Here is a 15,376-nt window from a genome sequence, read left to right on the forward strand (position 1 = left end):
AACCGACTGAAACAGCGCACCAGCTGTCAAAAGGATGAATGTAACCAGAAAAGCACCACGTGCTTTTCTGTTTCCAAACATCCAAATGGAGTGTCTTTGAGATGAGCGAACCCGGACAATCGAACCGAACTTCACCGGGTTCGGCCGAACTCGTTTTGGCCGAACCCGGCAAAAAAATTTCCAGTACGCGACGTCAGGAGATAGTCACTGTCCAGGGTGCTGAAAGAGTTAAATTGTTTCAGCACCATGGACAGTGACTACCGATCCCAATAAACATGAACCTGTAAAAAAAAACGAAGTTCTGACTTACCGATAACTCCCGGCTTCTTCCTCCAGTCTGACCTCCCGGGATGACAATTCAGTCCAAGTGACAGCTCCAGCCTATCACAGGCCAAGCACAGGCTGCAGCGGTCACATGGACTGCCGCGTCATCCAGGGAGGTGGGGCCCGATGTCAAGAGAGGCGCATCACATAGGAGGCGTCACCAAGGACGCGTCACCAAGGCAACGGCCGGGAAGTTCTCGGTAAGTACGAACTTTTTCTTTTTTTTTAACAGGTTGCTGTATATTGTGTTCGGCATTCACTGTCGAGGGTGCTGAAAGAGTTACTGCCGATCAGTTAGCTCTTTCAGCACCTTGGACAGTGACGGGCGTCGACTAGCCTCATCTCTATGATGGCGGCTGCGCGAAAATCACGCAGCCGCGCATCATACACGGATGACACACGCAGCTGTCAAATGTTTTTTGCGCGCGCAAAACGCCGCGTTGTTTGCGCGCGCAAAAACGCAACGTTTGTCTGAATCTGCCCTAAAATAGATGGCATTTTATAAAATCCGTCTACACAGTGTGGATGAAAACTGCACTGTTTCATGGCATGCTGCATATTTTTAAATCCCAGGAGGCTGGGGCACTTATGTGCTGTTTGGATCACATATTTTTTCTCCATTTTCTCCAAGGTACTTATAGGGTTTGTTTCCACAGGTCTGCATAAAAGCAGGGGCGTAGCTTGGGGGGGCAGGCGGGGCATGTGCCCCGGGCGCAGTTTAGAGGGGGGCACCAGCACCCCCTCCTCCTGCACTATAATTGTACCTGTGTCGCAAGGACACAGGTATAATTAGAAGCAATGAATGACCGGGCACGTTACGTGCCCGGCCATTCAGCGCCTTTCCACGAATTAAGCGACTGGTACCTTTTGTACCAGTGACGCTTCCGTCGATGAAAGGCGCTGACTGACTGACAGGGAAAGTCATCCTGCCCAGCCAATCAGCGCCTTTCATAGACGCTGCGTTCAACCCCCAGGAGACCTGCGCAGTAGAGAGCAGGTCTCCATGGCTGCCGGACGGCGTGGGAGCGGGAATAAGGTGAGTTTGAATTGTTTTTTGTTTTTTTTAAATTGTAATAAAAGTGTGCGGCTGTATCTACAGGGGGGACGACTTTGTCTACGGGGGGGACTTTATCTACGGGGGGGACGACGACTTTTTCTTCACGGGGGGCCTTCATCTACAAGGGGGACTTTATCTACGGTGGGGGGCTTTATCTACACGCGGGGGGCTTTATCTACGGGGGGGTGTCTATCTACAGGGGGCTATATACTGGGATGGGCTATCTATGGAGCACCATATACAGGGGTGGGCTATAGCTACAGGGGGGGCTATATAGTATATAGCCCCACCTATAGATTCAGCCCCCTGTAGATATAGCCCCCCTGTAGATATAGCCCCCCTGTAGATATAGTCCCCCTGTATATATAGCCCCCCTGTATATAGCCCACCCCTGTATATATAGCCCCCCTGTAGATATAGCCCCCATGTATATAGCCCACCCCTGTATATAGCCCACCCCTGTATATAGCCCACCCTTGTAGATATAGTCCCCCTGTAGATATAGTCCCCCTGTATATAGCCAACCCCTGTATATAGCCCACCCCTGTAGATATAGTCCCCCTGTAGATATAGTCCCCCTGTAGATATAGCCCCCCTGTAGATATAGTCCCCCTGTAGATATAGCCCCCTTGTAGATATAGCCCCCCTGTAGATATAGTCCCCCCTGTATATAGCCCACCCCTGTATATAGCCCACCCCTGTAGATATAGTCCCTCTGCAGATATAGTCCCCCTGTAGATATAGTCCCCCTGTAGACATAGCCCCCCTGTAGATATAGCCCCCCTTGTATATAGCCCCCCTGTATATAGCCCACCCCTGTATATAGCCCACCCATGTATATAGCCCACCCCTGTATATAGCCCACCCCTGTAGATATAGTCCCCCTGTAGATATAGCCCCCCTGTAGATATAGTCCCCCTGTAGATATAGTCCCCCTGTAGATATAGTCCCCCTGTAGATATAGCCCCCCTGTAGATATAGTTCCCCCTGTAGATATAGTCCCCCTGTATATAGCCCACCCCTGTAGATATAGTGCCCCTGTAGATATAGCCCCCCTGTAGATATAGTCCCCCTGTAGATATAGCCCACCCCTGTATATAGTATTCCACAAATATCTCCCCCTATAGTGCTCCACAGAAAGGCCACCCCTGTATATAGCCCCCTTGTACATACAGTGAGGGAACTAAGTATTTGATCCCTTGCTGATTTTGTAAGTTTGCCCACTTTCAAAGTCATGAATAGTCTAGAATTTTTAGGCTAGGTTAATTTTACCAGTGAGAGATAGATTATATAAAAAAAACAACAGAAAATCGCATAGTCAAAATTATATATATTTATTTGCATTGTGCACAGAGAAATAAGTATTTGATCCCCTACCAACCATTAAGAGTTCAGCCTCCTGCAGACCAGTTACACGCTCCAAATCAACTTGGTGCCTGCATTAAAGACAGCTGTCTTAAATGGTCACCTGTATAAAAGACTCCTGTCCACAGACTCAATTAATCAGTCTGACTTTAACCTCTACAACATGGGCAAGACCAAAGAGCTTTCTAAGGATGTCAGGGACAAGATCATAGACCTGCACAAGGCTGGAATGGGCTACAAAACCATAAGTAGACGCTGGGTGAGAAGGAGACAACTGTTGGTGCAATAGTAAGAAAATGGAAGACATCCAAAATGACTGTCAATCGACATCGATCTGGGGCTCCATGCAAAATCTCACCTCGTGGGGTATCCTTGATCCTGAGGAAGGTGAGAGCTCAGCCGAAAACTACACGGGGGAAACTTGTTAATGATCTCAAGGCAGCTGGGACCACAGTCACCAAGAAAACCATTGGTAACACATTACGCCGTAATGGATTAAAATCCTGCAGTGCCCGCAAGGTCCCCCTGCTCAAGAAGGCACATGTACAGGCCCATCTGAAGTTTGCAAATGAACATCTGGATGATTCTGAGAGTGATTGGGGGAAGGTGCTGTGGTCAGATGAGACTAAAATTGAGCTCTTTGGCATTAACTCAACTCGCCGTGTTTGGAGGAAGAGAAATGCTGCCTATGACCCAAAGAGCACCATCCCCACTGTCAAGCATGGTGGTGGAAACATTATGTTTTGTGGGTGTTTCTCTGCTAAGGGCACAGGACTACTTCACCGCATCAATGGGAGAATGCATGGAGCCATGTACCGTTAAATCCTGAGTGACAACCTCCTTCCCTCCACCAGGACATTAAAAATGGCTCGTGGCTGGGTCTTCCAGCACGACAATGACCCGAAACATACAGCCAAGGCAACAAAGGAGTGGCTCAAAAAGAAGCACATTAAGGTCATGGAGTGGCCTAGCCAGTCTCCAGACCTTAATCCCATCGAAAACTTATGGAGGGAGCTGAAGATCCGAGTTGCCAAGCGACAGCCTTGAAATCTTAATGATTTACAGATGATCTGCAAAGAGGAGTGGGCTAAAATTCCATCTAACATGTGTGCAAACCTCATCATCAACTACAAAAATTGTCTGACTGCTGTACTGGCCAACAAGGGTTTTGCCACCAAGTATTAAGTCTTGTTTGCCAAAGGGATCAAATACTTATTTCTCTGTGCACAATGCAAATAAATATATATAATTTTGACTATGTGATTTTCTTTTTTTTTTTTAGATAATCTATCTCTCACTGGTAAAATGAACCTAGCCTAAAAATTCTAGACTGTTCATGACTTTGGCAGTGGGCAAACTTACAAAATCAGCAAGGGATCAAATACTTATTTCCTCCACTGTATAGTCAACCCCTGTATATAGTGCTCCACAGATAGCCCACCCCTGTATATAGTATATACAGGGGTGGGCTATCTAAGGAGCACTATATACAGGGGTGGACTATCTAGTGGAGCACTATATACAGGGGTGGACTATATGTACAGGGGGGCTATATACAGGGGTGGGCTATCTGTGAAACACTATATACAGGGGTGGACTATATGTGGAGCACTATATACAGGGGTGGACTATATGTGGAGCATTATATACAGGGGTGGGCTATATCTACAGGGGGCCTATATACAGGGGTGGGCTATATGTGGAGCATTATATACAGGGGTGGGCTATATCTACAGGGGGGCTATATACAGGGGTGGGCTATATCTACAGGGGGGCTATATACAGGGGTGGGCTATATCTACAGGGGGGCTATATTCAGGGGTGGGCTATCTGTAGAGCACTATATACAGGGCTGGGCTATATCTACAGGGGGCTATATACAGGGGTGGGCTATCTGTAGAGCACTATAGGGGGAGTTATTTGTGGGACACTATATACAGGGGTGGGCTATATCTACAGGGGGGCTATATACAGGGTTGGGCTATACGTGGAGCACTATATACAGGGCTGGGCTATATCTACAGGGGGCTATATACAGGGGTGGGCTATCTGTAGAGCACTATAGGGGGTTATTTGTGGGACACTATATACAGGGGTGGGCTATATGGGGGGCACTATCTACAGGGGGCTCTATGGCAGGCACTATCTATAGGGGGCATGGTGTGTGTGTGTGTGTGTGTGTGTGTGTGTGTGTGTGTGTGTGTGTGTGTGTGTGTGTGTGTGTGTGTGTGCGTGTGTGTGTGGGACACGGTGTATGGCGCTATTATATTTAGAGGTGCAGTGTATGTCACTATTATATTTAGGGGCGTAGTGTGTGGTATAATGATAACTTTATATTTATTTATAGGTGCAGAAATGTTGGTAAAGTGAGAAGCTGAAGACATGTGAGCGGCAAACTGCAGAAATGGGCTGTGACCGGGAGAAGTTATCATAGAGGTCTGGACCGGATGGAGAAAAAGAACTAGAATCTGAGACGTCACCGGTGAGTCACTTAATGTAAATGTTTATTCTGCCTCTAATCAGTAATGTAGTCACTGTATGATCTGCAGTGAGATGATTATGATAGGATTTATTTTTTGTGAAACAGCATCTCCCAGCATATCCTTACCATTGTTCGGGCCATGCTGGGAGCTGTAGTTTTACGCCGTACACACCTATACAGCAGGGGTTGCACTAAATTGAGCTGTATTTGTGCTGGTGTTGTATTTATGTACTGAGCTTGGTTCTTGTGTTGTGTATAGAACCATATTGCTTGTAAAATGTCCAAATGTGTTACATAAAAAGCAATGACACGTCGATTGGTAGAGAAAACAAACACGGCGAGGGGGAAGGAGATGTCGGGAAAGAGGTTGGGGGGGGGGGGCGCCAAACTAAATCTTTGCCCCGGGTGCTGGAGAACCTAGCTACGTCTCTGATAAAAGTAATCAGCGAACCCTACCTAGAACCTGCAGAGAATTCCGGCCAAAAAACTGCACCAAATTGTTGTGCCATAATGATGCATCCCTCTGTCCTCAGCCTCCTGCGCTGCAGCCCATGTAACCGCTACTGCCTGTGATTTCTGCAATTGAAATCTGTTACATTCATCTGAATGGGGTTTGCAGAAATACAGGCACCTGCTACAAAAACAACCCCATTCAGATGTATGGAACAAATTTTATTCGCAGAAATTTCAGTAACAAATCTGCCATGTGTGACCATACCCTAAGGGTACACACACATAGCGGATTAGTTGCAGATTTTCCACAGCGTATCCACAGCGTTCCCGCAGCGTTTCTACTGCAAAATATTTAAGTGATGCAAGTGGATTTTGCTGCGGATTTCACCCCTGCTACAATCCGCTGTTAACATCCACAACAGAATGAGCATGCTGTGAATTGGAAAATCCAAGCAGAAAATGTTCAGCAGAATATGTATGAGATTTTGCACTAGGGATATTCTGCCCACAAATCGAGATATAAAATCTGTGACAAATCCGCTACATGTGTAGGGGGACTTAGTATCCGCCAGGATTTGCTAAACACGCTAAGGGTATGTTCACACGGCTTAGCAAAACACGTCTGAAAATATGGAGCTGTTTTCAGGCATAAACAGCTCCTGATTTTCAGACGTTTTTGTAACTACTCGCGTTTTTCGCGGCGTATTTTACGGACGTTATTGGAGCTGTTTTTCAATGGAGTCAATGAAAAACTGCTCCAAAAATGTCTCAAGAAGTGGCATGCACTTCTTTTTCGCGGGCGTCTTTTTACGCCCCGTCTTTTGACAGCGACGCATAAAATAACACCTTGTGGGAACAGAACATCGTATAACCCATTGAAAGCAATGGGCAGATGTTTGTAGGCGTAATGGAGTCGTTTTTCACGCGTAATTCGAGGTGTAAAATTACGCCTGAAAACACTGCGTGTGAACATACCCTCACTGTGCTTAAAACGTGGTGGATAAACTGCAGATTTTCAGTCCGGATTTGCGGGCTGCAGCATTTTAACTGGTTCCCGACCGCTGGCTGTGTATTTATGGCCAGCGGTCAGGGTCCTTAAAACCCGCGCCATAGACTATTTACGGCGCAGGTTTTAGCTTGCTGCCCGAGTGATCGGGCAGCTGAATGTCGGATCTCCGGCAGTCAGTGACTGCTGAGGACCCGGAGGAGAATATAGAAGCCGCTTTCGCTGAGCGCTGTGTATATGAATAGAAAAAGCGGTGTATATGAGCGCTGTGTATATGAATAGAAAAAGCGGCAGCGCCGCTGTCTTTATTGGTCCGAGTGATTATGTGACTGGTCACATGATCGCTGGGATGCTGTTAGTGGGAGACTGCTGCTGGGTCTTACTAGACCCAGCACAGCCCTATTAGTGACAATACTCACTATGAGAGGGCTGATTTCCCCTTTTAGGGCATGCCCACATGTGGCGGATTTCCTCCGCAACTGTCCGCATCAATGCCGCACAGAATCTGCGTTGCAGATTCTGCGGCGGATCTGCCCAAAATGTGCAGTAAATTGATGCGGACTAGCTGCTGCGGACTGAGGTAAAAGTGCTTCCCTTATCTCTATCAGTGCAGGATAGAGAGAAGGGGCAGCACTTTCCCTAGTGAAAGTAAACGAATTTCATAATTACCGGCCGTTTTCTTGGTGACGCGTCCCTCTTTCGGCATCCAGCCCGACCTCCCTGGATGACGCGGCAGTCCATGTGACCGCTGCAGCCTGTGATTGGCTGCAGCCGTCACTTAGGGTATGTGCACACACACTAATTACGTCCGTAATTGACGGACGTATTTCGGCCGCAAGTCCCGGACCGAACACAGTGCAGGGAGCCGGGCTCCTAGCATCATACTTATGTACGATGCTAGGAGTCCCTGCCTCGCTGCAGGACAACTGTCCCGTACTGTAATCATGTTTTCAGTACGAGACAGTTGTCTTGCAGCGAGGCAGCGACTCCTAGCATCGTACATAACTATGATGCTAGGAGCCCGGCTCCCTGCACTGTGTTCGGTCCGGGACTTGCGGCCGAAATACGTCCGTCAATTACGGACGTAATTAGTGTGTGTGCACATACCCTTAGACTGAAACGTCATCCTGGGAAGCCGGACTGGAGACAGAAGCAGGGAGTTCTCGGTAAGTATGAACTTCTATTTTTTTTACAGGTTGCTGTATATTGGGATCGGTAGTCACTGTCCAGGGTGCAGAAACAGTTACTGCCGATCGCTTAACTCTTTCAGCACCCTGGACAGTGACTATTTACTGACGTCTCCTAGTAATTACGGGAGCCCCATTGACTTCCTCAGTCTGGCTGTAGACCTAGAAATACATAGGTCCAGCCAGAATGAAGAAATGTCATGTCAAAAAAGCAAGACGCATCCGCAGCACACATAACATGTGCATGACAGCTGCGGACTTCATTGCGGAACTTAGAATCTCCATTGAAGTCAATGGAGAAATTCCGCCATGAGTCCGCAACCAGTCCGCCACAACTCCGCAACATCCAGTGCATGCTGCGGACACCAAATTCCGCACCGCAGCCTATGCTCCGCAGCGGAATTTTCCGCTTCGTCTAAATGAACCCTACTAAATAGAAGTGGAAGTCAATGGAGAAACGGCTCCGCTGCGGATTAACGCTGCGGAGTGTCCGCAGCGGAATTCAAGAGCAATTCCGCCACGTGTGGCTTTGCCCTAACTGGGGCTGCTGTGCAGCTCCAGTTACAGTGGAAAAGATGGTGTGAAAGAAAGAAAATATATATACAAAGTTCCCCAAAGGTCTTTTTTGACCTTTGAGGGACAGACCATAGTAATAAAAAAATAAAAGTAAAGTGCAAAGAAAATTTATAATAAATACACATAAAATACCCACCGCAAAAAAAAACATTCCCCCCGCCAATCATTGTTGTAAACAGTTCTGATCTTGTGATTATCATTCCAGTCTTAGGCTATGTTCACACTGAGTATTTTGCAGGAGGAATATCTGCCTCAAAATTCCATTTGGAAGTTTGAGGCAGATTTTCCTCTCCCCGCACGCCGATTTTCGCTGAGTTTTTCGAGGCGTTTTTCGCACGCGGCCATTGAGCGCCGCAGGCATAAAACACCGCGAAATACGCTTTCTCTGCCTCCCATTGAAGTCAATGGGAGGTCAGAGGCGGAAACGCCCGAAGATAAGGCATGTCGCTTCTTTTTCCCGCGAGGCATTTTCGGGCCGTTTTTGACGAGTTTTGTGACGCGGTTTCCGCGTCAAAAAACTCGTCAGAATACTCCGTGTGAACATAGCCTTAAAGAGTTTGTACAGTTTCCTCAATAATTTTGAAACAATGGCAATATTTCATAAACTTGCTTGCCTACTTTTGGTTCCAATTTCCTGAACACATAATTTTGCCTGATTTTGGCTTTGTTCTCCACGCAAACGAATGTTTGGTAGCCTCAATCACATATATATATATATATATATATATATATATATATATATATATATATATATATATAATATCCAAAAAAGAGGCAGCACTCCGCAGAAAATATGATAAAGGGTATATTTATTGCCCCCTGTGCGTGCAACGTTTCAGCTCTATCCTCTAGAGCCTTTCTCAAGCAAATAACATGTGATACATTCCAAGTATATAACATAGTGACAATTAAATCAGTGAATCAATAGCAATCAAAAAAAAAAAAGTATATATCAGCATAGTATAAATAAAGTAATAAATATATAGTGCCAAATAACACAGTAATGTCAAACATATAGTGTAAGAATAAGATGAATAATCAACAGTATACATGTCTAAAACCTATAATACAGTTAAAGTATCCAATTAAAGATAGTGTCCGCACCTGTGCGTATCATGTGTGTGTATTAAAAACAGATTAAAACAGGAAATCACCTCTTGGGAGATAGCATCACGGCGCCACCATGGCGATATGTAAGGAAGCGCTATTGCGCATGCGTAGAAGTTTTGCAATGTACTAGATATTACGGATATCCGGTATGTGGATCGCGCATGCGCAGAAGAGCGCAGACGCGACGCAGCCATTTTTGAATAGGGAAAAATATCTCATAATAGGGAATATATCAAGAAAGGTATGTACAAAATGCCAGAACATACCTATATAGGGACAATATCGCTCCCGATCTAGATTTAAGACTATATCTGTAGAGAGTGCATATATATCACAACGTATATCAGGATAAAATATCCAAAATAAAGATGAGAGGGAGGTAAGAACGCGGTGGTATAACCTCATTCACATTCAGAATTTAAAATACTTTAATGAGCAACGGAGTATACAGGTTGGTCAATGGCCATTTTATAAATGCCCATTTCCACCCCAATGTTGGAGGAACATAGACAATGAAGACATGTCATATGCCTCAATGTCATGTTGCTCCCCCTGACCCCTATATATGCTTTTTTTGAACTTCAAAGTGAATATCGTATACCTCATACATGTCCAAAACCTCTCAATACAAAGATAGATCATAGTCTATATATTTTTTACACCCTCTAGAGATAACATGGCAGAATATATGTAATAGTATAATATTTTATATAGTTTCACAATATAATATCCGTAAAAGAATACAATGCAAAAAAATGTTTACAAATTTTTTCATTATTTTATTAATATTTTTTCAAAAGTATTGATATATAGAAAAAATCGTGATGTTCTTTGTCCGTAGAGGTGATCTTCCAACAAGTTCAAAAGAACGCTCTAGAGTAAAAAGAAGAAGATAATAATATTAGTATCTCAAAAAGGTAATAACCCTATGAATCAACATGTTAGTATTTATATCTACTAATAAAAATATCAAGCGGATCCACATAATGGGGTATGATGGAACGAAGGAGAACTCACACCACCCCACTCAACACATAATCAACATTAAGTCCATTTGGTTTAAGGGTATTGAGCCTCTTAATCCATTGTAACTCCCTAGTTTTTAATAGTGTAATCCTATTCCCACCTCGTCTCAGGGGAGGAATATGATCCAAGATCCAAAATTTTAGTTGATGCTCCGTATGGCCCATCTCCGAAAAATGTTTCGAAACAGGTAAGTCCAAACGTTTTCTAGTACATCTAGTATCTAGTACATCTAGTATCTAGTACATTGCAAAACTTCTACGCATGCGCAATAGCGCTTCCTTACATATCGCCATGGTGGCGCCGTGATGCTATCTCCCAAGAGGTGATTTCCTGTTTTAATCTGTTTTTAATACACACACATGATACGCACAGGTGCGGACACTATCTTTAATTGGATACTTTAACTGTATTATAGGTTTTAGACATGTATACTGTTGATTATTCATCTTATTCTTACACTATATGTTTGACATTACTGTGTTATTTGGCACTATATATTTATTACTTTATTTATACTATGCTGATATATACTTTTTTTTTTTTGATTGCTATTGATTCACTGATTTAATTGTCACTATGTTATATACTTGGAATGTATCACATGTTATTTGCTTGAGAAAGGCTCTAGAGGATAGAGCTGAAACGTTGCACGCACAGGGGGCAATAAATATACCCTTTATCATATTTTCTGCGGAGTGCTGCCTCTTTTTTGGATATTATTGGAATTAGAACGTGGTCTGTTCCTGAGGAGTTGCACCCACCGTATACTGGTGCTGCTGGATATATTTGTTTAACTAGCTTGTTGACCTATCTAGCTTGCACGGTTTTTTCTACAAAATGACTACCACTATTACTGAAGCCACAGATGCTTTGCCTCCTGAAACATTTGTCTACACTGATGAGGATATCAAGCGGATTCTTATGGGCCTTGATGGTGAGGTGGATTTTCTCATCACTCCCTCTTCCACTGATCTCAAAAGAAAGATGGAAAATGAAACAAAAAGAGCTACTACATTACAACTCCATTTGATGACCCTGGGGGAATATTATAAACATCAACGAATACCAAGAGGATTACGTTCAAACGTGAGCCCAAATTTATTTTCTCAAAATGAGTTTTATTGCAACAGGCTGAAACAGATGTCCAATAAATATGCCTTTGATGTTATTTTGCTTAACCTGGAATTTCTGCAACAAGAGATTCAGACGGTGCATAAAAGTATGGAGGAGATTGATACCACATTAAAATCTACGATTGATGACCAGGAGTACGTCAAATTCTCTGATAATCTCAGATTACAAGTTCAAAGATTAAGGATGGAACAAGAAGAGGTTAAAAGAAGAAAATGGAATAGAGACGCAGAGGATTATTCTAAAGGACGTGTCTACAATTGGCAAAATATAGAGAATGGAGATAGATTCAACTACCGGGATAACAGAAGAAAGAAAAAATCTACTTTACAAGGTGGACTTATCACTACTGATTCCCCGTCTTTTTTGGGGGAAACCCCGGCAACTTCAACGCCAGCAGGAAGCGTACCAGACGTGGGGGATCAAGGCACCACTGGCGACGTCAACTACAGAGGCAACAGACCGAGACAGATGATGAAAAGGGGCTCGATGGCACTACGGAAACGCTAGTTGTAAATATATCCACTAAGGTATTGTCTGAACCACAACTTAGTCTCTTGGAGAAGGGGCTTTCTTTTTGCCCCTCATCTCTGACAGACTGGTTCCAGATTGAAGCTGATCTGTTTAAATTTTTCAGAGCCATTAAACTAAAATGTTGGTTTTCAGATAAACCCTTATTAGATCGGAATGTTGTTACCAATTCTGAATTGAATCTTAGGAGGTTTGGTTTGTTTAAGGAGAGTAATTTTATGCCATCTACCAATTTACCGGTTGTTGATGCGTTTGTTACAGCTGTGAAAGATGATATTGAGAATCTTAAAACAAAATGTACTGATATATTTAAATTTGCACATCCTAATCTGACTACAGAAGAGTCCAAAGCATTAGAGGAACTAGCTGGGGATTCTGACATTACAATAAAACCGGCAGACAAAGGTGGGGCGGTAGTGGTAATGGATACTAGTGGATACCTTAAAGAAATTATGAGACAGCTTAATGATAGCACGGTCTATAAAAGGATTTCATATGACCCCAAATTTGAAATTAGCAGAAAGATTAAAAATTTATTGGATGAAGCAGTGTTAGGTGGAATCATAGACGATAAATTGGCAGAGTACTTACACATTATGCAACCTAGAACACCGGTTTTATACATGCTTCCAAAAATACATAAATCTCTGGTTGATCCTCCTGGCAGACCCATTGTGTCAGGGATAGATTCTATTTTTTGCCACATTGCTATTTTTCTTGATAAGATCTTGAGGTTATATGCCTTAGGGGCAGCTTCATATATTAGAGATACATCTGACTTTATAAATAAACTTAATGAAGTAGTTCTACCCACAGATTTAAAAATTACATTGGTATCGTTCGATGTGGTCAATTTATATACTGTTATAGATCACAAAAAGGGTATACAAGCTGTCAACAATTTTCTTGACACGTCAGACTATACACCTGACTGCCGCACCTTTCTTTTACAATTATTAGAGATCGTTTTAGGTATGAATTATTTCCTATTTGGGGATACTTTCTATCTTCAACTGCAAGGAACGGCGATGGGGTCAAACATTGCCCCCACTTACGCCAATATATTCATGCGCAAATTTGAAGAAATGTTTGTCTATGGATCAAACCACTTTAAACATGTCATTAAGTGGTGGCGTTACATAGACGATATTTTCATGATATGGTCAGGAGACAATGATATGTTATTGGATTTCTTCTCATGTATTAACATATATGATGATAAGATTAAATTTACAATGGTACAGTCGGATACTGAAATTCAATTTCTGGATGTTTTGGTTAAGGTCAATAATAATATTTTTAGTACTGAGCTCTATACGAAACCAACAGATTGTAATAATCTCCTTTTATACAGCAGTAACCATCCACGCAGTATGGTAAAAAATTTACCAAGTAGTCAACTGATGAGGGTTAAAAGAATAGTTAGCGACACAGATATTGCCACTGTAACCCTTGAAAAAATGGTAAACCGTTTTCGTACTCGGGGATACCCCAGGAAAATTTTGAATGAACATAAGTTTAAGGTGTTACAAACGGATAGGGATACTCTCCTTAGACCTAAAACAACTAAAATACAAACTGATCGTATCCCATTTATATCTACATATACGGACCAGAGTAAGGCCATTACGGACATCATCAGGCGTCATTGGCCTATGTTGAAGAACTGTTTGACACATATCCCAGAATTTTCGAGATATCCACTGCTATCATATCGCAGATCTCAAAGTCTCAGGGACAGATTGGTGAAAACCGATGTTGGGTCCCTTAAACCCACTGGACAGACATATTTGACTAAACCCAAGGTTGGGTGTTTCCCATGTTTAAATTGTATAAACTGTAGTCACATGCTAAAAGGTCCAACTCTTATACATCCTACTACACAAAGAAATTTTCAAATTAGACACTATCTAACATGTAACACTGATTTCGTAATTTATGTTCTACGATGTCCCTGTCATCTATTATATGTGGGTGAAACCACACTTGAGTTGAAAATCAGACTAAATCAGCATAGATACACGATTAGGAAAAAACGTTTGGACTTACCTGTTTCGAAACATTTTTCGGAGATGGGCCATACGGAGCATCAACTAAAATTTTGGATCTTGGATCATATTCCTCCCCTGAGACGAGGTGGGAATAGGATTACACTATTAAAAACTAGGGAGTTACAATGGATTAAGAGGCTCAATACCCTTAAACCAAATGGACTTAATGTTGATTATGTGTTGAGTGGGGTGGTGTGAGTTCTCCTTCGTTCCATCATACCCCATTATGTGGATCCGCTTGATATTTTTATTAGTAGATATAAATACTAACATGTTGATTCATAGGGTTATTACCTTTTTGAGATACTAATATTATTATCTTCTTCTTTTTACTCTAGAGCGTTCTTTTGAACTTGTTGGAAGATCACCTCTACGGACAAAGAACATCACGATTTTTTCTATATATCAATACTTTTGAAAAAATATTAATAAAATAATGAAAAAATTTGTAAACATTTTTTTGCATTGTATTCTTTTACGGATATTATATTGTGAAACTATATAAAATATTATACTATTACATATATTCTGCCATGTTATCTCTAGAGGGTGTAAAAAATATATAGACTATGATCTATCTTTGTATTGAGAGGTTTTGGACATGTATGAGGTATACGATATTCACTTTGAAGTTCAAAAAAAGCATATATAGGGGTCAGGGGGAGCAACATGACATTGAGGCATATGACATGTCTTCATTGTCTATGTTCCTCCAACATTGGGGTGGAAATGGGCATTTATAAAATGGCCATTGACCAACCTGTATACTCCGTTGCTCATTAAAGTATTTTAAATTCTGAATGTGAATGAGGTTATACCACCGCGTTCTTACCTCCCTCTCATCTTTATTTTGGATATTTTATCCTGATATACGTTGTGATATATATGCACTCTCTACAGATATAGTCTTAAATCTAGATCGGGAGCGATATTGTCCCTATATAGGTATGTTCTGGCATTTTGTACATACCTTTCTTGATATATTCCCTATTATGAGATATTTTTCCCTATTCAAAAATGGCTGCGTCGCGTCTGCGCTCTTCTGCGCATGCGCGATCCACATACCGGATATCCGTA

The sequence above is a fragment of the Rhinoderma darwinii genome, chromosome 5 (assembly GCF_050947455.1).
Source record: "Rhinoderma darwinii isolate aRhiDar2 chromosome 5, aRhiDar2.hap1, whole genome shotgun sequence".
Taxonomy (NCBI): domain Eukaryota; kingdom Metazoa; phylum Chordata; class Amphibia; order Anura; family Rhinodermatidae; genus Rhinoderma; species Rhinoderma darwinii.